The 22224-nt window shown below is 41.4% G+C and overlaps 2 pseudogenes; both read left to right on the forward strand.

Moving 5' to 3' along the window:
* The first annotated feature begins 3203 nt into the window (after positions 1 to 3203).
* LOC109434523 (uncharacterized) lies at positions 3204 to 5979 on the forward strand (annotated as a pseudogene).
* Positions 5980 to 21740: 15761 nt separating this feature from the next.
* On the forward strand, positions 21741 to 22017 carry LOC109434551 (small ribosomal subunit protein eS27 pseudogene; annotated as a pseudogene).
* Positions 22018 to 22224: the final 207 nt, after the last annotated feature.

A 22224-nucleotide genomic window follows, 5' to 3' on the forward strand; every position in this document is an offset into this window, starting at 1 on the left:
TGGGTTGCTGGTTTGAGATCTTCTTTTCTTTCTTCTTCTTCTTTTTTCAAATTTATTAGGGTGGCAATTGTTAGTGAAATTACATAGATTTCCGGTGTACAATTGAGATCTTCTTTTCAATGTAAGTATTTATAGCTTACACTGAATCCTTAGCACTGTATTTGCTGCCTCCTATAACGTTTTTGCATGTGGTGTTTTTGTTCTCATTGGTCTCAAGATATTTTCTAATTTCCCTTTTGATTTCCTCTTTGATCCATTGGATGTTTATAAGTGTGTTATTTCATTTCCACACTTTTTTGAGTTTTCCAGTTTCTTTCTGCTGTTGATTTCTATAATAGATCCATTCCATTGTGATCAGAAAAGATACTTTGTATGATGTCTACCTTTAAAATTTTTACTAAGACTTGTTTTCTGGCCTGACATGTGGCCTATGTGTCCTGGAGCATGTTTCATGTGCATTTGGGGGGGGGGAAAGGTGAATGCGGAGTGTTTCATATTTGTGTTAGATCAACTTAGTCTATAGTGTTGTTCAAGTCCTCTCTTTCCTTATTTATCTTCTGTTTTATCCATTATTGAAAGTAGGGTATTGAAGTCTCCGACTATTTTTGTAAAGCTATTGATTTTCCCCCTTAGTTCTGTCAATGTTTCCTTCATATATTTTGTAGTTCTGGTGTTTGGTGAATGTATCTTCATGATTGTTATAACTTCTTGGTAAATTGACCATTTTGTCAACATATAATGTCCATCTTTTGTCTCCTAACTTAAAGTCTATTTTGCCTGATATTAGTATAGCTAGTCCTGCTTTCTTTTGGTTACTATTCACAAAGGACATACATTTCCATCCTTTCACTTTCAACCTATGTATTTCCTTAGATCCAAAATATCTTGTAGATAGCATATATTTGGATCATGTTTTTCTTTTTTTTAAGTTCATTCCACCATTGTATATCTTTTGACTACAGTATAGCTGATTCTTAATCCTGGAAATGCATTAATGCATTTGACAACCTAAGGCAACCATATAAGATGGATGCCATAAATATCCAGTTCTAATTTATAGATGAGGACAGTGAATATCAGAAAAGTTGAGTCCTTGCCCAATCTCACATAGCTGGCAGGAGCCAGCGCTAATATCTGAGGATCTGAGTTAGGTGTTAGCCTGAGATCACCCTGCTCCAGGGCAAAGCCAAGAGGGAAGAGCTCAGCTCATAAAACTCCACCATGACCATCTTTATCTCACAGCTTCCCTTTTCCCATGGGTTCTCAAGGTAACAGAAGTATTTATGGCTCTGCATAGAAAAGTAGAGAGTGTCCCAGGACCTCACTGGCTCCAACCCCTATCCCCACAGTCCCAGCACACGGATGTAGGAATTTAGGAGATGGTGTACCCTGTAATTCTTTGTTCTTGGATCTGGGGTTCTGGGGTTACCTTATGTCCAGGGTCCTGAATCAAAGACAGAAGTTATAACAAGGTATTCCCATTTCTGCAAGCAATAGGATGAGGTGATTAAAGGTTTTCTGGGCATAGGAAGTATCGCATATAAATAACTGGCGATGAAAATGAGTGGGGAGTGTTCTGGGAACTGCAGGGTTCCATTGTATCTATTGGAAAGTGGGAAATGGGGGCAAGAGTCAGCACTGCAATAGCTGCCTGAAGAGCTGGGCCTGTATTTGAGAAAATAGAAGCCATGGAATATTTGGAGCAGAGGGTGGAAATGATCTGACTCACGTTTACACAGGCTTCCTTTACCTAGAGTGAAGGACAGATGGTGGGATGAGGGTGGAGGCAGGGAGCCCAGGGTAGAGGCAACTGCAATAGTCCAGGTTTATTTATGATGGGTGGACCACAGCACTGGTTCTGAAGTTAGACTAGGTCAGTTTCTCAATCTATTTTGTATCTAAGGTCTACTGGATAATCTGTTTTAGAAGGTGAGAGAAAGAAAAGGAAGAATCAGGAATGAGCATTTGAACATATGAAAAATGCCATCAAACTGAGATAGAAAAGCAGCGATAAGAGTAATTTTTCTGAGGTAATGTCAGGAATTAGTTTTTGGCCATGTTGAGTCAGGCATGTTTTGGATACCCTAGAAGAAGGGGGCAAATGGACAGCTGGAAACAAATCTGGAGTTCAGGAGAGGAGTTCAGTTTGGAGACCCCCATAAGCTGTGGGTGCATGTGGACCAAGTTACATTTAGGAAAAGGACTCTTCAGGTCATGGTAGCAGTAATATGAGGAGTCAAGAAAGGAGAGGGGACCAAGACCTACATTCCTTGTTTGGGCACTTTGTTGGGCGTGGTGTGTGTCAAAAAGATATGAGGAAAAGTGGTCATGGGGAATGGTGAGGATCTGGCTGGTGTGCAATGTTTCTAGGAGGGAGTGGACATCTGATGGATATGGTGGCAAAGCAATAATGACTGGTAATAATAAAGATGACTGTAGCCAGTGCTGGTGCTTTTCCACTCTATGCCCACCATGCTTTTGTGCTAACCTTTGACGGAGCCTCAGGAGTGTCAGTCAGCCAGACAGATTAGCTCGGGAAAATTAGATCAGCTGGGGTATTATCTAGATCTGCTGTGGGAGCATGTGAGTCTGAGCTTTGAATGATTAGGTCTAGAAAAGGAGGTTGGGACTGCATGAGATGAGACCACATGTAGCACGTGTTGGAAGAAGGCCAAGAGTATCTGAGATCTACTTTTGAGTCTGAGTGGCTCTGGTTGAAACAAGGGACAGAGCCAGTTGGGGAGGACTATAAAGAAGTTCTGGGACCACCGTGGCAGTGGGGCCAGCAGAGGTCTAGGGATCCCGCCTATATTTGGCAAGCACTGCCTTGGTGCCCTGTGCAGAACAGCGTGTGAGAAGGCCTGGGAGATGCCTGTGGCATGAACCAGGGCATTGTTAATGATGGTGGTGGTACAATGGTCATGTCATAGAAATGTGAGGGATGTGTAGCCCCAAGAGCGATGTGCAGATGGGGAAGGAGACTGAACAAATGTGCCCATGGTCCTTGTAGTCAGGGTTTAAGGCTGAAGGGAAATCCAACATTTGGTTGCATCTGGGAGGGATGAGTAGGCTGGTGGGAGAGGGGTGGGACCATACTGGCCAGATCCACAACTTAGATGACTTCTATCTTTCTATGTGGCTCACCTCCTTGTTGTTGCTGAGGCCTGAACACAGTCATTAGGGGGACATGAGAGGCTGTTGCAATGGTACCAATGCCTGGTATTTCCTCTGAGTGGGGAGCTAAGAAGGAGTTGGAAGATGTAGAAGGAGTAAGGTGGTGTGTCCAGAGAGAAGCTGCTCATGAACTCATCTGTCCCCATCATTACAGCACCATGTGACCTTCGAAGATGTGGCTGTGTCCACATCAAGGAGTGGGGCCTCCTTGATGATGCTCAGAGGCGCCTGTACCATGATGTGATGCTGGAGAACTCTTCACTTATGGCCTCATTGAATAAAGTTTCTCACTCCCACACACCAATCTAGGCGAGGCTCTGCTGTTCCCTTTCCCAAGGGCCCCTCTATCCTTCCCAAAGCCAGACCATGAGCACTGATTCCGTCCCCAGTTTGCTGGCACAGGCCTGGGCTTTGTGCATCCCCCAGACCTGCTTCCCTGAAATTTTCACTGAAGGTTTATGGTCTAGGAATCTTGTAATCTGCCACAGATGCCACTTAGTTTCACCACTCCCTGCAAGGGTGACCATCCAGATCTGTGACAGGTCAGTGCCCCAGGTTCTGTCCCAAAATTTCCTCTAGCTGACATCTGGGGATTTGCCTGTCTCAAGAATTATATGCACTGATGTGATCACTTTCTCTGGGGACCACTGCACTATTCTAGCAAGACCCTCTTCCTGGGTTATTTTTGTGATAGTTTTCTTTCCTGTGCTGGGGTTGGGTTACTCGGCTAGTGCCCGTTCACCTGCCTCGTTCATCCCGTAGGGCTTCTTCTTTGAGGCCCACATAGTTATAGGCATACCTCGGAGATGTTGCAGGTTCAGTTCAAGACCACCAATATTAAGGGACTATCTCAATTGAGTCACAAATTTTTGGTTTCCCAGTACATACAAAAGTTATGTTTACACTGTAGTGTAATCTCTTAAGTGCAACAGCATTATGTCTAAAAAAATTAGACTACCTTAATTAAAAAATAGTGTATTGGTAAAAACTGTTAACCATCATCTGAACTTTCAACGAGTTGTAATCTTTTTGCTGGTGGAGGGGCTTAAACTTCAGTTGGTAAAAAAAAAACAACAACACACAATATCTGTGAAGTGCAATAAAGTGAAAACAAGGTACTGACCTTGAGCGGGGGTCAGAGCCTTGACCTGACATATCTCCAGCCAGAGCTCACAGGTGCCTGGTCATGGTGATTAGGAGCAGTGAGAAGGTGTGACGTTAGGGGTGGGTTCAAACCATGCCAGCCTACTATCCTGTGCCCACCACTGTTTTGGGTCTAAGGTCAGTGTCCATGCCTCATTTCTGTCTTTTCTCCACATACTTAACACTGCCCACTTAATGCTTCTACTCTTGACTTCTGACACCTAGCTGTCCCCTTACTTCTCTGGTTTCCCTGTCTCACCTATTTCTCTCCATCTTCAGTGTTCTCCAAATTAGCTTCCACTTAATGTGTAGTAAGATGTCCTTAGTCTTTGCACACCAGTTACTCAGTTGCCACTGGATGTTCCTAGGTCTGGACACACACATATGCATAGCACTCACATATCCCCAGCAGCCATGTTGGCATCGAGTGGAGGCAGATGAGGCACATTCTCAGCAGAGTGTTTCTGTGCAAAAAGCATCAGAGGTCAGGATTCCAAAGCCAGATCTGTCCACCCAACATGCCTACTTTTCTGAGATAAGTGTTCTGGCCTTGAAAGACATTTTTCACCTGGCTGACTACCAAGCTATGCATCCTCTACAAACACTGCACACCTACTGGGCATGTGGGAAGCAATTCCAGTTCAGCACAAACCAGTGCCAGAACCTGCACAGTAAAGAGAAATATTTCAGAAGGTATGAAGACAGGGCCTCGTTTGTGAAGAACTGCACAGTCCATGTGTCAGAGAAGCTTTCCGCATGCCAGGACATTGACAGGGAATTGTTGGCCAGCTCAGACTTTCTCTATCACCAGGCCTGGGGTGATTCACACAGGAGAACTGAGTGCAGGGATGCCTTCCACATTGGGCAAAGGCATAAGTGCAGCAAGTATGCAAAAACCTTCAGCTTGAAATACAAACTTTTTCAGTACCAGGGAATCTATGCTTGAAAACAGCTTTATGAGTGCAGAGAATGTGTGAAAACCTTCAGACAAAGGGCTAACCTTATTAAACACCAGAGAGTTCACACTGGGAAGAAAGTTGCATGAGAGTAATGAATGTGAGAAATTCTTTAGTCAAATGTTCAATTCAAATCAACACCAGAGAGTTCACACAGAAGAAAGGCCTTATATGTGGGGGGAATGTGGGAAGTCCCTTGCCCAACATTCTAAGTTCCTTAGACACAAGTGAGGTCACACTTGTGAAAGGCCTTATGAGTGCAGTGAATGTGGGAAATCTTTTAGCCAACACAAGAGAATTCACACTGGAGAAAAGCCATATGAGTGCCATCAGTGTGGGAAAGCCTTCAGCAATCGCACCATCCTCAATAACCACCAGAGAACTCACACTGGAGAAAGGCTTTATGAGTGCATTGATTGTGGGAAAGCCTTCAGCCAAAGAGCTCACCTCAGTAAACACCAGAGAACTCACACCGGAGAAAAGCCATATGAGTGCAGTGACTGGGAAATCCTTTAGTCAAATGTTTAATTTAAATCAACACCAGAGAGTTCACACTGGAGAAAGACCTTATGAGTGTGGTGAATGTGGGAAGTCCTTTGTCCAACATTCTAGCTTCTTTAGACATAAGAGAGTTCACATTAATGAAAGGCCTTATGAGTGTAGTGAATGTGGGAAGTTGTTGCATCCAGCACAACACGAGCAGTGAGGGAACGAGAGGGGGTGGTGTTAGGTTAAGTTTTAAGAAAGAAAGAAACAGAGACTTAATGCAGTTAAATCTCAGAGCGCCAAGGGTCTCCCAGCCTCAAAGGACCAAGAGCCCCTACTTGGACCAACTGGTGGCTTTTATTAATAATCATACAAGGAAGTAGCATTGTTTTTTCCATGGTCTGTGAGTCTCATACATCATATCACAAAAGTGAACCAAATCAATCACCTTTGCCTGCTAACAGCCAGAGCAGAAAGTCCTATGATGTCTTAACAATTATGATATGTGCCTCCCCAGGAACAAATCCTTCATGCTAAAACTTATTATTAAGAATGGAAGGAGAACTAATGTTATTATATCATTGGCTCACTTCCCAAGCAGGTTGTGGAAGGAATGTAGTCACATAGCCAGAAGCTCTCCTTAGCCAGGGGAAGGTGGGGGGAAGAACTCGACCCCATGAGTTCTCCTGTTGGTCCCCATTTGACTGCGTCTGGCTTGAGTTGTCCCCCCCGTGGGGAATCTTACTCGTCATTGGCTGACCAGCCATCTTTCTGGGGCCAAACAGGGAGACATGAGGTGCAAACACAAGGATGGAACAAAGTCCCAGAAAGGCACAGTCTCACAGACTCTTCTTTCCTCAAGGAAAGACATGGGGGGACAGTCGGCTAGGCTGCTGTGTGATAGCAGGAAATATTTTAGCCAAAACTCTGTCCTCATCCAACACCAGGGGTTCACACTGGAGAAAAGCCATATGGGTGCAGCAAATGTGGGAAGTTCTTCAGTCAAATGTCCACCTTGAATCAACACCAGAGAGTTCACACGGGATAAAAGCCTTATGAGTCCAGTGAATGTGGGAAATTCTTTAGTCAATGTATCCACCTTATTCAGCACCAAAAACTTCATACCAGAGGATGACATCATGAGTGCAGCAAATATGGAAACACTGTCAGTGAATGCTCTGCTCTGATTCAGCATCAGAAATTTCACAACCAAAATGGATGTTACAAATGCAGCAAATGGTTTTAGCCAAAGTTGTGACCTATTTCAGTACAAGAAAATTCACCCTGTGAACTTCTCTAAGAGGGCAGGGAAATGTACTATCTACTTTTTAAACATAATGATACATTTGAGGGTAGAATTTGCACAAGAGCAATTGGACAGAAGTTGAGCCTCTTACCTGTGAGGGTATATTATGACAAAATTCTCTGTGAGTGCCAAATTCTTGTAAACTATGTGGTGTTATGTAAGAAACTGCCAAACTGTCTTCCATTTTCGATTCCCACCAGCAATGGATGAGCATTCCTGATGCTTAAAATCCTCACGAGCATTTGGTGGCATCTCCTGTCCTCTGTCCTCCACCATCTTACTCTCTGCTGTGTCCACAGTGCACCTCCACAGTTCCTGAGGCTGAAATCTGGATCTGTCACTAAGAACTCTTACAGACCCTGCCATGGGCATTGGGCTGGATTTGTCCAGGGTTGTCACATCTCTTGCCCACTATGCTTGGTGTTAGGATCCATCAACTAACATGGGCACATTGAGCTAAGTTGTCCCTAGTTCCATTACTCCAGGTATCATGCATTTGTATTCCCACCTCTTGCATGTTTTGACTTATAGTAACTTTTTTATACACTTAAGTAAAAGCTCACCTATACCCACATACTCTGTGAATCCAAAGGATTGTTCCAGAGAAGTCTGGGGAAAAAAATTGTAGTTGCAAAAGAGCCAACTTCTTCACCTACCTTATTCAGCCCTTTCTGCAAGCTCAATGAACTATGTCTTACCACATGGGAGATCTGAATGACTTGCTGCCTTTGTGACTTTGAAAAATGAAATCCTAACCCACAAAGATGATTATATTAGGAGGTGGGTCCTGTGGGGGGATTCTTGTCATGAGAATAGAGCCCTCATGAATGGGATCAGTGCCTTACAAAAGAGGTTCCAGAGAGATCCCTAACGTCTTCCATGTGAGGACACAGCAAGAAATCTGCAGCCCTAAAGAAGGCCCTTACCCGACCCTGTGAAAAGTGTTAGCACAGTATTATAGTTTATATAAGACTAAGATTTCATTTGTAACAATTTAAAAATTATAAATTACATACACTGGGTTTGTAGGGCAGCTAAGTTATTTCCACAAATTATTATATCTCTTCAGTCAGTGTCTGGACAGGAAGCATCCTTCATTCTGTCTCAGCCCTGTCTTTCCTGAATGTCCACACAGCTTCTCAGCTCCAAGGCTTCACAGGCACTTTTCTCTTTTTGGAATACTCTTCACAACACTCAACATGTAGTAAAACACTACAGAATGTTTACTTCAAACACAAAAATATGTATTGTCAAGCAATATTTTGAGCCTTTAGATTAGGTTGAGTCCACTGGTTGTATTTTCTCATATTCAATTAAAATTGACCCCCTAGCATTTACAGTGATTTAAATGATGTAATAATTTATATAGATGTATGCTTAAGAGTTGTGTGCTGGTTAAACTATCTTTTTTAAACCAAAGCTAAGATGCCACTAATTGTAAAGCAGACCATTATTTTATAGGCAGTTCAGAAAGAAAAATGCTATGATCAGGTGCCTTAATGATAGTTTCATATAATGCAGTAATTGGACTCATGGCACTGTAACTGTCAAGTTGCTCACATTGCTAAGGGTTTGGCAGCCTCTCTGAAGTAGAAGGAAAGAAGACATCTGCCTAAAGAGGACACCAGAGGAATCTGCAAACAAAACCTTACTCCGTTATTATCCTCCCACATATTTATTCACCTTCCCATAGTTTGCCGTCTTTGGAAGCCTAAAACTGCTTTCCTTTCACCTGCCATTTCTCTCCAACTTTCTTGTTCATTGTTGAACATGCTATATAGAAGCTGGAATCCTGAGCTGCCCTTTTTAGTTACTTCTGCTTTCAGTTTCTCCCACATGAGATGGGCTCTAGGTATTAATGAATTGTTCTTTTCTTGCTGTGTCTTTTTGATACAGGGGTATCAACTAATAACTCAAAAGTGCAATTAAGGGAACATTTTCCCTCCCCTTCACCTGCTGAAAGCACACACACACACACCAAAATTATTTCATCCTTTGCCTCCCACCCATCCTGCAGTCAAAAATTGCTGAACCCTGTTTTTTCCTCACAGCTGATGACCCTCTCTGACAGACCCAGGATCTCCCTTACTCCAAGTCAAGGATAGGATGTTTTGTTAAGTTTTTAAAAATTGTAAAAATACACATCACATACAATTTATCATTTTAGCTGTTGATAAGGGTACAGTTCACTGGGCATTAAGTACATCCTCCTTGTTGTGTTAACTCTTACTTGGATTTTGACAACAACCCTGACTTTACATGTTAGAGTCATAACTTGCCCAATGAGGGCCCCCGCCCCATTCAGAGGTGCCATCTGTGGGATTCGATCATGTTTGTCCATCTTCGTTTTTTCAGTGGTGAGGAGGTGGCACATGAAATTCCAAAGTGGCCAAATGGTAGCACAGTAAATTGAAAATTACCTACACACCAAATTGGCCATAAATGGGATCCAGAAATCATTTAAGTTCATTTGCTTCTGATGTAGTGTGGCTATGGAATAATGGGACAGCTAAAGAGTTAACAGGAACAAGGTTGTGAGTTAACAGGAATGAACTTAAAAATTAACCTCTTGGCTCTGAATCCCCTGGCTAGCTGTGGGAACAGAATAGTTCCCAGAAGAAGCAAACTGTAATGGCAACCCCTTGCAAACTGACAAGCACCTACATCCATCATAGATGTGAACAGAACAATTCCCAGGAAAAGCCAACCATAATGTCAACACCCTGCAAGCTGACGAGTACCCTGTATCCTATATGGAAAAATATAAAACCCCAGCTAAATCGAAACCTATGGCAGCTGTCGACTCTAGACTCTGACCCCGGCAACTCCTCTGCCTTCCTTCTTTTCTTAAATTTTCTGACTTATACCTCTCTTGCCTCGTGAATTCTTTCACAACCCATTAGCAACCACATGTTTGGTGATCTGTATGGGGAGGCTCTCTCCTATTCCTACCGGGGTTCCTCCCTGGAGGCTCTATCCCCTCTAAGACCTACTCTCCAACATGTGGTGCAGCTGGCAGTGGCAGCTCACCTAGGGTGAACCCACAGATGCTAGTACATTTCCTTTCTCTCTCTTGTTTCCATGAGTCTCTCATGGATCCCCCGTGGGTTAGCCAGGAACTGACGTTTCCTGGCTGGGGCTACTCTCCAGAAGACTTGAAAGCCCACCCTATTCACCAAGGGGGACTCCCACGGCCAAACTCAGTGTAAGACTCTCTTTTCCTGTCTTTCTCTCTGTCTCCTCCACTTCATATTTTTTGGTGTTCCGTGGATATGCTGCTATAGCACCTTCAGTGGCTCACCAAGGCGTCAGTAAGTGGATATGCCTGGAGAAGTTCGTGGGGTGCCAGGAATTCCATGGGCCAGGTCCACAACCTTTGACCTTAGTAGTGCTGGGAACACCCTCATATCTTCACTTGCTAGCTCTTTCTCTTGGGTACATTGTTAGGTGCCAGCTAAACCCGAAACCCAGAGTCAGGAACTCACTGTTTGGAGACTCAGGGGGAGGTCCCTCAATCTCCCACCCAGCTATCACAGACCACTACTCCATGCAGTCATGGGAGGTGGCCTCTCTATTCCCTGATGCTCCTCTTGACTGTCTTAAGAATTGGACAAAATTCGGGATGGCCGTTTGGCTCAGTTGGTTAGAGAACAGTGCTCAAAACACCCAGGTCATCGGTTCAATTCCCACATGGGCCAGTGAGCTGCACTCTCCAAAACTAGATTGAAAGCAATGAATTGACATGGAGCTGAGCTGCACCCCCCACAACTAGATTGAAAACAACTACTTGACTTGGAGCTGATGGGTCCTGGAAAGACACACTGTCCCCTAATATTCCCCAATAAAAAAATTTTTTTTTAAAGAATTGGACAAAATTCAAACTCTATTCTCTCAAAAAGAACAAAACAATCTTTTTCTGTAACATTGCCTGGCCGCAATATGAACTAGATGATCAGGAGGTCTAGCCAGCCAACAGAACTCTTAACTTTAACACCATCATGCGACTAGACCTCTTCTGCCAGCAGCTAAAATGATAGTGCAAGGTTCCCTAGGTCCAAGCCTTTATGGCCCTAAATCAAGAGCTAGAACTCTGGAAACAATGCTGCATATGCTTAGCTAAATTTCCTCAGTCTACCTCTCCCAACCTCCTTGATGATCCTCTCTTATCCCACGTTCCCTCATGGTCAAGAGAGCCTCTGGACTTTCCCCTTCCCCAGGCACTCCCTCTTTCCTCCCTCTTTGATTCTTTCTCCCCATCCCTTTCCCTGTCTCCTGTGACCTCGCCCTCTTACTCTGCTGGTCCTGTTCTACGTCCTGCAGGGACAACCCACAGCGGGACTCATTATAAGGGAGATGGCCTTTGGGCAGGAGTCCGCCATCCTCCCAAAATGCCAGCATTCTGAATCAACCTACTTTTCTTTCCACCAACCTCACCTCTTGATTTTTGACTTTTTCAAGTGACAGGTAGACGGTCCGAAGCCACAGTTGCTTGAGGCAGTCTGACCCTGGGGAGGTGATTACAGGGACATTCCAGCAGCTGCTGAGAATTCTTTTGTCTTGGGGACTTTTCTTGGCTCTCTCCTTCCAGCATTTGACATTGGCCACCTATAAACACTTAAGCTGGTGGAAAGAAAACAGTTGGTCTAGTTCTAGAGGATTTAGTTCTGTGAGTACTCATCTGGTTTTGGTTGTAGTTTGTGACTTATTTGTTTTGTTTTGTTCACCTCTAGTCTGTCCTTTCCCTCTTCCTTTTTCTTTCTCCCTTTTGCTGTTCTATTTGTGTCTTAAGCTAAAAATGGGAGGGTCCATGTCTATACCTCTTGAGAGCACCCTGGGTCATATGTTGGCAAACTGGTCAACTTATAGTTATAAGCCAATGACAAAGAAAAGATGGTATTTTATTGTAACACTGCTTGACCCATGTACACTCTAGATTCTGAGGAAAGGTAAACTCTCAATGTGTCTTTGAATTGTTGTACTATTTTGTAGTTAAAATTGTTTTGTCAAAGGTCAGGAAAATTTAGCCGAAGTCCCTTATGTGCAAGCTTGTTTGACATTACTCAAAGATTGGACACCAACTCTATGTTTAGAAACTTGGCAAAAGTAAAAATCTTGTAAGGTTTTTCTGACTCTCAGTAACTTTCAGGATCTTTCAGATAACCTAAAGTATAAACACAGCCACTACTGCTTGAGACTGAGATGACTGGGAAAAGAAATAAAGAAGGCACTTTAAAAAAATATAAGCAGCTAGTCTTTCAATCCAGACCGCCACCCTTTTATTCCAGCCTCTTTGAAACAGTCCTATTGGGGCCAATTAAAAGATCTTAGGTCCTCTTTGCAATTGTTGGTATTTCTGTTTCTATGTATAATCTCTGATATCTGTGCTTGTCAGTGTTTTTTATATAAAGTTTTCGCCTCTGAATGGTATTCAGTTTATAATGTTTAATTGGCTTAAAATTAAATTTTAGGTGTTTATATAAATTTAAATAATGAAAACTGACCCAAGCACTTTTCAGGATCACGTGATCTAAGAAAATATTTGATACTAAGGCTACTTTAACTTTTGATTAAGTAGACATGTCTTTTAAAGTTATTAACATTAAATATGGTCCTTCTCATGTCAGGTGTAAACCAGTGTAAGGAACAATTTGACTGTTTTTACCAAAAATATGGATAAGTTTAGGGTAAATTCACTAAACTTGGCCTGATATTTTCCCTAACCTAGCAAAGTGTTATAATGATTCTGACTTATTACTATTGCATCCCCGATAAGAAGGCTCAGAAGCTAGAGAAGGCCAGGAAATTCATTTAAATGTCTTTAACAATCATGACAGAGAAAACAAGGAAAGAAGGAACAATGAGACCAGAGACAGACCAGACTTTTGGCTGCAGTTATAGATAGCCCAGGGCCAGAGCTACCTTAGGGCCACCCCGACAACCCAAGAAGAGGAACACCAGGTAAAGGAGCCTGCTTTAGATATAGAAGCCCAGACCACTAGAGTAGGGAGTGTCTTAATCCTCCAAAGCAGCTGTGACCCCTATGCAAACTAAAAGGGCACTGGAAGAGGGATCATTTCCAAAGGGAGTGGAGAACAAATACTTCCCCACAAATGGCTGTGATCGACTGATGGGCCTGAGGTTACCAGTGGCTCCCAAGAAGAAAGAGGCTGTTATCATCACAGGGGTAAAACTTTGGGTGACCCTTGACATAGCAGGTAAGACTATTAATTTCCTGATTAATATAAGAGCCACTTACTCTACTTTGACTGCTCACTCTGGACCTGTTTCCTCTGAAGTCTGTTTGGTTGTAGGTATAAACAGAGCACCTAGATTTGGGCTCATACTCAGCCTATTTCTTGCGAATGGCCTGTACCTTTGAGGAAAAGTAAGATGAGACAATCAGACTTTAAAAAGGACTCTAGAAAAATTTTTGTCAGTAGGCGTCTAAGTCCTGGCTCCAATTGCTACCCATTACTTTAGATTGTAACCTCAATTCTATTACTTCCTATATTATTAACTTAGGAGAGGTTCAACAAACACTCAGGAAGTATAGGGAACGGCAGCTCCTACAGGACAGCCCCTCTGCCTATTATCGCCCTGTAAAACCTAGGAAACAAGAATTATTAAAAGCTTAGAAAAGAGAGGGTTCCCAACAGGCCAGTTAACTCCTAAATAGTAGGGACCTTATACAGTTCTCCCAAGCATCCCAACTGCTGTCAGGCTGCAAAGAGTCAGTAGCTGGGTCTCCTCCCCTCCAATGAAACCTGTTTCGTTTAGGTCTCCACAGGACTCCCCCAGAAAGGAAGACTGTTGCACCTGTTTCTGTGAACCAATTGGAGATCTTAAGCTCCTCTTTAAACCAAGTCAATCTTCCAACACTGTTAAGTACTAATAACTAACCCCAAACTCCTGGAGCTGCTCTTTATTACCTTTCTCTTAAGAGTCCTTGTTTTCCTCTACTTGCACCCCACCTGAGATCCCCTTTTCATTCCTGGGGATCCTAGATATGGTCCCTTCTCTCACCTTTACTGGTTCCTCTCCTTATTATTCTTGAGTTACTTCTATTTGGACCAAGCCTCTTTAACCTTCTGGTTAAATTTGTCTATTCCAGAATTGAGTCCATTAAATTATGGACAGTTCTCATACATGGCTTCCAGCCCAACTTCACAAGTGGCCCTGAAACTATACTCAGCCCTCTAGATCAAAGCTCCAACTCCCAGTCTGGAACCCCCAGCTCAGTCCAGTCCCTAGAGGAAACTGCCTGGATTTTCTGAGGCCCACTCACTCTGCCAACACCAACCAGTAATCCCTACCAAGCTCTGAAGTAGCGACAGAAGACAGACCCTCATCCCAGTCCCCAAAGATTTTTTTCCATTGCTGATCAGAGATGGGGGAATGATGAGACAGGTAAAGAGTTAACAGGAACAAGCTTGTGAGTTAACAGGAATGAGCTTAAAAATTAACCTCGGCTCTGAGTCCCCTGGCTAGCAGTGGGAATAGAAAGAGTTAACAGGAACAAGCTTGTGAGTTAACAGGAATGAGCTTAAAAATTAACCTCGGCTCTGAACCCCCTGGCTAGCAGTGGGAATAGAATGGTTCCCAGAAGAAGCCAACTGTAATGGCAATCCCCTGCAAGCTGACAAGCACCCTACATCCTGCATAGAAAAATAAAAAACCCCAGCTAAACAGAAACCCACTGCAGCTCTCTACTCTAGACTGTACCCCTGGCAACTTCTCTGCGGGTGTTTCTCTTCTTAAACAAATTTTCTGACTTCTACCCCCTATGCCTTTTGAATTCTTTCACAACCTGCGTGAAACAACACAGGAACCCTGGCATCTATCACCAATCTTCTCCACATTCTTCTAACTTTTTCTCCTTGTTTTTGGCTTACATCTTGCCTGATTGTTCTACAAAGGAAAGCCCATTAGATTATCATCAGAATTTTCAGCAGAAACTCTAGAATATTCAAATATTCAAAGTATTGAAAGAGAGAAATTATGTGCCAAGAACAATACACCCAACAAAGGTATCCTTTAGACATAAAGGAGGAATAAAGACCTTTCCAGACATAGAGAAGCTGAGGGAATTTTCTAACACACAATCTGCACTACAAAAAATACTAAAGGAGGCTATTCAACCAGCATCAACAGGAACAATTTGTGGCAACCAAAACATAAAAATGGGGAGAGTAAAGGCCTGAACTGGAATATGGTAATGGAGAAAGTAAGCGTGCTGAAGAAAATGGAATACTCTATATATGAAACTTTGTTTTACATAAACTTAATGGTAACCATTCAATAAAAATCGAGAACTGAAATATGTACTGTAATAAAAGAAGAAACAGAGGGAGAAATTATAGAATACCACCACAGAGAAATAATAGACAACAACAAAAAGGCAAAGAAACAATGGAGACACAGTCTTACCAGAAAAGTAAAGATAGAAAGATAGGAGATCCTCACATATCAATAATCACCCTAATGTAAATGGACTGAACTCACCAATAAAAAGGAAGGCACAGGGCCGGCCCAGTGGCTCAGGTGGTTAGAGCTCCATGCTCTAACTCCGAAGCCTGCTGGTTCAATTCCCTCATGGGCCAGTGGGCTCTCAACTGCAAAGTTGTCAGTTCAATTCCTCGAGTCCCGCAAGGGATGGTGGGCAGCGCCCCCTGCAACTAAGATTGAACACGGCACCTTGAGCTGAGCTGCCACTGAGCACCCAGATGGCTCAGTTGGTTGGAGTGCGTCCTCTCAACACAAGGTTGCCAGTTCAACTCCCGCAAGGGATGGTGGGCAGCGCCCCCTGCAACTAGTAATGGCAACTGGACCTAGAGCTGAGCTCCGCCCTCCACAGCTAAGACTGAAAGGACAACAACTTGACTTGGAATAAAGTCCTGGAAGCACACACTGTTCCCCAATAAAGTCCTGTTCCCCTTCCCTAATAAAATCTTTTTTTTTTTAAAAAAAGGAAGGCACGAAGTAGCAGGTAAGATAAAAAAACTGAACCCAACCATATGCTGTCTACAATAACTCAGACAGATAAAGCAGAGAACCATATGGCTTCACTGATATGTGGTATATAAACCAAAAACAACAAAAGAACAAGACAAATGAGAAACAAAAACTCGTAGACACAGACAATAGTTTAGTGGTTACCAGAGGGTAAGGGGAGTGGGGGGTAGTGGATGAGGGTAAGGGGTATCAAATATATGGTGATGGAAGGAGAACTGACTCTGGGTGGTGAACACACAATGGGATTTATAGATGATGTAATACAGAATTGTACACCTGAAATCTATGTAATTTTAGTAACAATTGTCACCCCAATAAATTTAAAAAAAAAACAAAGACACATCTCAGCTACAAGAGAAACATAGACTCAAGTGAAAGGGTAGAAATTGACACTCCAAGCAAATGGTATCCAGAGAAAAACAGGTGTACCTATACTGATATCAGATGAAACAACTTCAGGATAAAAGAGGTAACAGAAGAAAAAGATGGACACTTCATAATGGTAAAGGGGACTATACAACAAGAAGACATAACAGTCATCAATATTTATGCCCCGAATCAGGGAGCACCAAGATATACCAAGCAACTACTAACAGTACTAACGGGAGAAATTGACCAAAACATAATGATACTAGGGGACCTAAATACATCATTGACAGCTATGGATAGATCATCCAAACAGAAAATAAATAAACAGCAGCCCTAAACGACACATTAGATGAAATGGACATAATTGATATTTATAGAGCACTTCATCCTAAAACATCAGACTATACATTTTTTTCTGGTGTACATGGAACATTCTCCAGGATAGACCATATATCGAACATAAAACTAGCCTCAGCAAACTTAAGAAAGTTGAAATCATACCAAGCATATTCTCTGATCACAAGACTTTGAAATTGGATATCAAGTGCAAAAAGAAAGCAGGAAAAACCACAAATAAGTGGTGATTAAACAACATACTTCTAAAGAATGACAGGGTCAAAGAAGAAATAAGAGGAGAGATCAAAAGACACATAGAAACAAATGAGAATGAAAATACATCCTACCAAAAGTTTTGGGATGCAGCAAAAGCAGTTTTAAGGGGGAAATTTATATCATTACAGGCCTATCTCAAGAAACAAGAAAAATCCCAAATAAATAACCTCACGTTATACCTTAAAAACTAGAAAAAGAAGAACAAATGAAATCCAAGGTCAGCAGAAGAAAGGAAATAATAAAAATCAGAGCAGAACTAAATGAAATAGAGAACAAAAAGACAATAGAAAACAATTAATGTGACAAAGAGCTGGTTCTTTGAAAAGATTAACAAAGTTGACAAACCCTTGGCTAGATGCACTAAGAAAAAAGAGAAAAGACACTAATAAACAAAATCAGAAATGAAAAAGGGGAAGTTATCATGGATGCCACAGAAATACAAAAATACAAAGGATCATCCAAGAATACTATGATGGACTATATGCCACAAAATTCAATAACCTAGAAGAAATGGACAAGTTCTTAGAAACATATAGGCTGCCTAGGCTGAACCATGAAGAACTGGAAAATCTAAACAGACCGATCACCAGTAAAGTAATTGAATCAGTCATCCAAAACCTTCCCAAAAGCAAAAGTCTGGGACCAGATGGCTTCACTAGTGAATTCTACCAAACCTTCAAAGAGGATCTAATACCAATCCTGCTCAAACTCTTCCAAAAAATTGAAGAAGAGACAGTACTCCCTAACTCATTTTATGAGACCAACATTACCCTGATACCAAAACCTGGCAAGGACAACACAAAAAAAGAGAACTACAGGCCAATATCTGATGAATACAGATGCAAAAATCCTAAACAAAATTCTAGCAAATCGAATGCAACAATGCATTAAAAAGATTATTCATCATGACCAAGTGGAGTTCATCCCAGGGGCACAAGGATGGTTCAACATACACAAATCCATCAATGTGATACATCACATAAACAAAATAAAGGAAAAAAATCACATGATTATATCAATTGATGCAGAAAAAGCATTTGACAAGATACAACATCCATTTATGATTAAAACAATTAATAAAATAGGTACAGAAGGAAAATACCTTAACATACAAAGGCCATATATGACAAACCCTCAGCTAATCTCATAATTAATGGTGAAAAACTGAAGCCCTTTGCTCTATGTTCAAGAGCACGACAGGGCTGTCCTGTATCACCTCTGCTTTTCAACATAGTGTTGGAAGTCCTCGTCAGAGCAATCAGGCAAGAGAAAGAAATAAAAGGCATCCAAATTGGGAATGAAGAAGTTAAATTATCACTCTTTGCAGATGACATGATGCTATATATAGAAAACCCTAAAGACTCCACCAAAAAGCTATTAGAAACAATCAACGAATACAGTAATGTGGCCGGCTACAAAATCAACGTACAAAAGTCTGTTGCATTCCTGTATACTAACAATGAAGTCTCAGAAAAAGAAATAAAAAGAGGACAATTCCTTTTGCAATTGCAGCAAAAAGAATAAAATACGTAGGAATAAACTTAACGAAGGATGTGAAAGACCTATATGCTGAAAACTGTAAGACATTTTTAAAAGAAATTGAAGAAGACACAAAGAAATGGAAAGACATTCCATGCTTATGGATTGGAAGAATCAACAGAGTTAAAATGGCCATAGTACCCAAAGCAATATACGGATTTAATGCAATCCCCATCAAAATCCCAATGGCATGTTTTAAAGAAATAGAACAAAAAATCATCAGATTTGTTTGGAACCACAAAAAAACCCTGAATAGCCAAAGCAATCTTAAGAAAAAAGAACAATGCTGGAGGTATCACACTCCCTGACTTTAGCTTGTACTACAGGGCAACAATAATCAAAACAGCAGGGTGCTGACAGAAAAACAGATACGTAGACCAATGGAATAGAATTGAGAACCCAGAAATAAACCCCCACAAATATGGACAGATAATTTTTGACAAAGAAGCAAACAACATACAATGGAGAAAAGACAGCCTCTTCAATAAATGGTGTTGGGAGAATTGGAAAGCCACATGCAAAAGAATGAAACTGGACTGCTATCTGTCACCATGTACCAAAATTAATTCAAAATGGATCAAAGAATTAAGCATAAGACCTGACACAATAAACTGCATAGAAGAAAACATAGGTACTAAACTTATGCACCTTGGGGTCAAAGAACATTTTATGAATTTGACTCCAAAGGCAAGGGAAGTAAAAGGTAAAATAAATGAATGGGACTATGTCAAACTTAAAAGCTTCTGCACAGCAAAAGAAACCATAGACAAAATAAAGAGGCAACCAAGTGAATGGGAGAAGATTTTTGCAAATGTACCCCCGATAAGAGGCTAATATCCAAAATATACAAGGAACTCATGCAACTCAATACCAACAACAAAAAACAACCCAATTTAAAAATGGGCAGAGGACCTGAAGAGATATTTCTCCAAAGAGGACATACAAATGGCAAATAGACATATGAAAAAATGCTCAACATCACTAATCATCAGAGAAATGCAAATAAAAACCACAATGAGATATCACCTCACCCCAGTCAGAATGGCTATCATCAACATGATAAATAGTAACAAGTGTTGAAGAGGCTGTGGAGAAAAAGGAACCCTCCATACACTGTTGGTGGAAATGCAGACTGGTGCAGCAGCTATGGAAGATCATGTGGAGGTTCCTCAAAAAATTAAGAATAGAATTTCATATGACCCAGTAATCCCTCTCCTGGGTATCTACCCCAAAAATCTGAAAACATTTATCCATAAAGACACGTGTGCTCCAATGTTCATTGCAGCTTTATTTATGGTGGCCAAGACATGGAAACAACCAAAATGTCCTTAGATAGATGAATGGATAAAGATATTGTTGTATATATACACAATGGAATACTATTAGGTGGTAAGAAAAGATGAAATAGGACCATTTGTGATAACATGGATGGATCTTGAGATTATAATGCTAAGTGAAATAAGTCAGACAGAAAAAGCAGAGAACCACTTCACTGATATGTGGTGTATATAAACCAAAAACAACAAAAGAACAAGACAAACAAATGAGAAATGAAAACACATAGACAAAGACAACAGTTCAGTGGTTACCAGAGGGAAAGGGGGGAAGGGTAGACGAGGGTAAAGGGAATCAAATATATGGTGATGGAAGGAGAACTGACTCTGGATGGTGAACACACAATGTGATTTATAGATGATGTAATACAGAATTGTACACCTGAAATCTATGTAACTTTACTAACAATTGTCACCCCAGTAAACTTTAATTAAAAAAAGGAAACCTATTTGAAGAAATAATGATGGAAAACTTCCCTAACCTGGTGAAGGAAATGGATATTCAAGCTCAGGAATCTCAGAGAGTGCCAAGACACATCACAATTAAAATGACAATGGTTAAAGACAAACAAAGTATCTTAAAAGCAGAAAGAAAAAAGCAGTTAGTTACCTACAATGGAGCGTTCATAAGACTGTTGGTTGATTTCTTTAACAGAAACTTTGCGGGCCCGAAGGGATTGGCAGGAAATATTCAAAGTGATGAAAAGCAATGACTTAGAACCAAGATTACTCTACCCAGCAAAGCTGTCATTTAGAATTGAAAGATAAAAAGCTTCCCAGACAAGTAAAAGCAAAAGGAGTTCATCACCACCAAACCAGGATTACAAGGAATGTTAGAGGGACTGCTTTAAGACAAAAAAGAAAAAGAAGATTAAAAATATGTATAATAAAATGGCAATAACTACACATCTGTCAACAATTACTTTAAATGTAAATAGATTAACTGCTCCAATCAAAGGATAGGGTGGCTGAATGAATAAGAAAACAAGACCTTTACATATGCTGCCTACAAGAGACTCGCTTCAGATTGAAAGACATACACAAGCTGAAAATAAAGGGATGGGGAAAAGAGATTTCATGAAAATGAAAACAAAGAAAAAATTCTGAGGTAGCAATACTTATACCAGACAAAACAGACTTTAAAACAAAGGCTATAACAAGAGACAAATAAGGACCCAGTAAATCCCACTTCTGAGTATTTATCCAAAGAAACCCAAAATGCTACTTTGAGGGGATAAATGCATCCATATGTTCATTGCAGCATTGTTTATAATGGCCAAGATGTGGAGGCAGCCGGGTTTCTATTGATGGATGAAGGATAAAAAGTAGTGGTACATAAATACAATGGAATATTGCTCAGCCATGGATAGGAGAGGGTTCTTGCCATCTGTGGCAGCATGAATGGACCTGGAGGGCATTGTGCTGCATGTAGAGTGTCAGACAGAGAAAGACACATGCAATGTGATTTCGCTTATCACTCTAAAGAATAAAACAAACAAACAAAACAGAAACAAACACATAGATACAGAGAACATTTTGATGGCTGCTAGGTGGGAGAGGGCTGGGGGTGAGTGAAAAATGGGAGGGGATTAAGAAGTAGAAATTGTTACAAAATACTCATGGGGATGTAGGGTATAGCACTAGTATTGTATAGTCAATAGTATTGTATAGCTATGTATGGTGTCTGTTGAGTACTAGATTTATCAGGGTGATAGATAGGAGGGGGTTTGGGGGACAGGGTGAAAAAGGTGAAGGGATTAAGAAGTGTAAATTGGGCCTTTCCTGCGGTGATGACCTCCCCACAAGAACATGCCTCTCGCTAAGGATCTCCTTCATCCCCCTCCAGAAGAGGAGAAGAGGAAACTCACAAGAAGAAGCACCTGGTGCAGAGCCCCAATTTCTACTTAATGGATGTGAAATGCCAAGGACGCTAGAATATCACCACCGTCTTTAGCCATGCACAAACAGTAGTTTTGTGTGTTGGCTGCTCCATGGTCTTCTGTCAGCCTATAGGAGGAAAAGCAAGGCTTACAGAAGGAAGCGCCTTCAGAAGGAAGCAGCACTAAAAGGACCCTGAGTCAAGATGAGTGAGGAACCATCCCAATAAACACATTTTGGATACAAAAAAAAAAAAGTGTGAATTTGTAGTTACAGTACAGCATAGAGAATATAGACAAGGTGGTAATTATGCATAGTGCCAGGTCGGTACTAGACTAGTCAGGGAGATAAATTATATAAATGTGTAAGCACTATGCTCTACACCCTAAATTAATATAAAATAATATTGAATGTC

Source organism: Rhinolophus sinicus, chromosome 8 (genome assembly GCF_057876585.1).
Source record: "Rhinolophus sinicus isolate RSI-liver-muscle chromosome 8, RSI-T2T, whole genome shotgun sequence".
Lineage (NCBI taxonomy): Eukaryota > Metazoa > Chordata > Mammalia > Chiroptera > Rhinolophidae > Rhinolophus > Rhinolophus sinicus.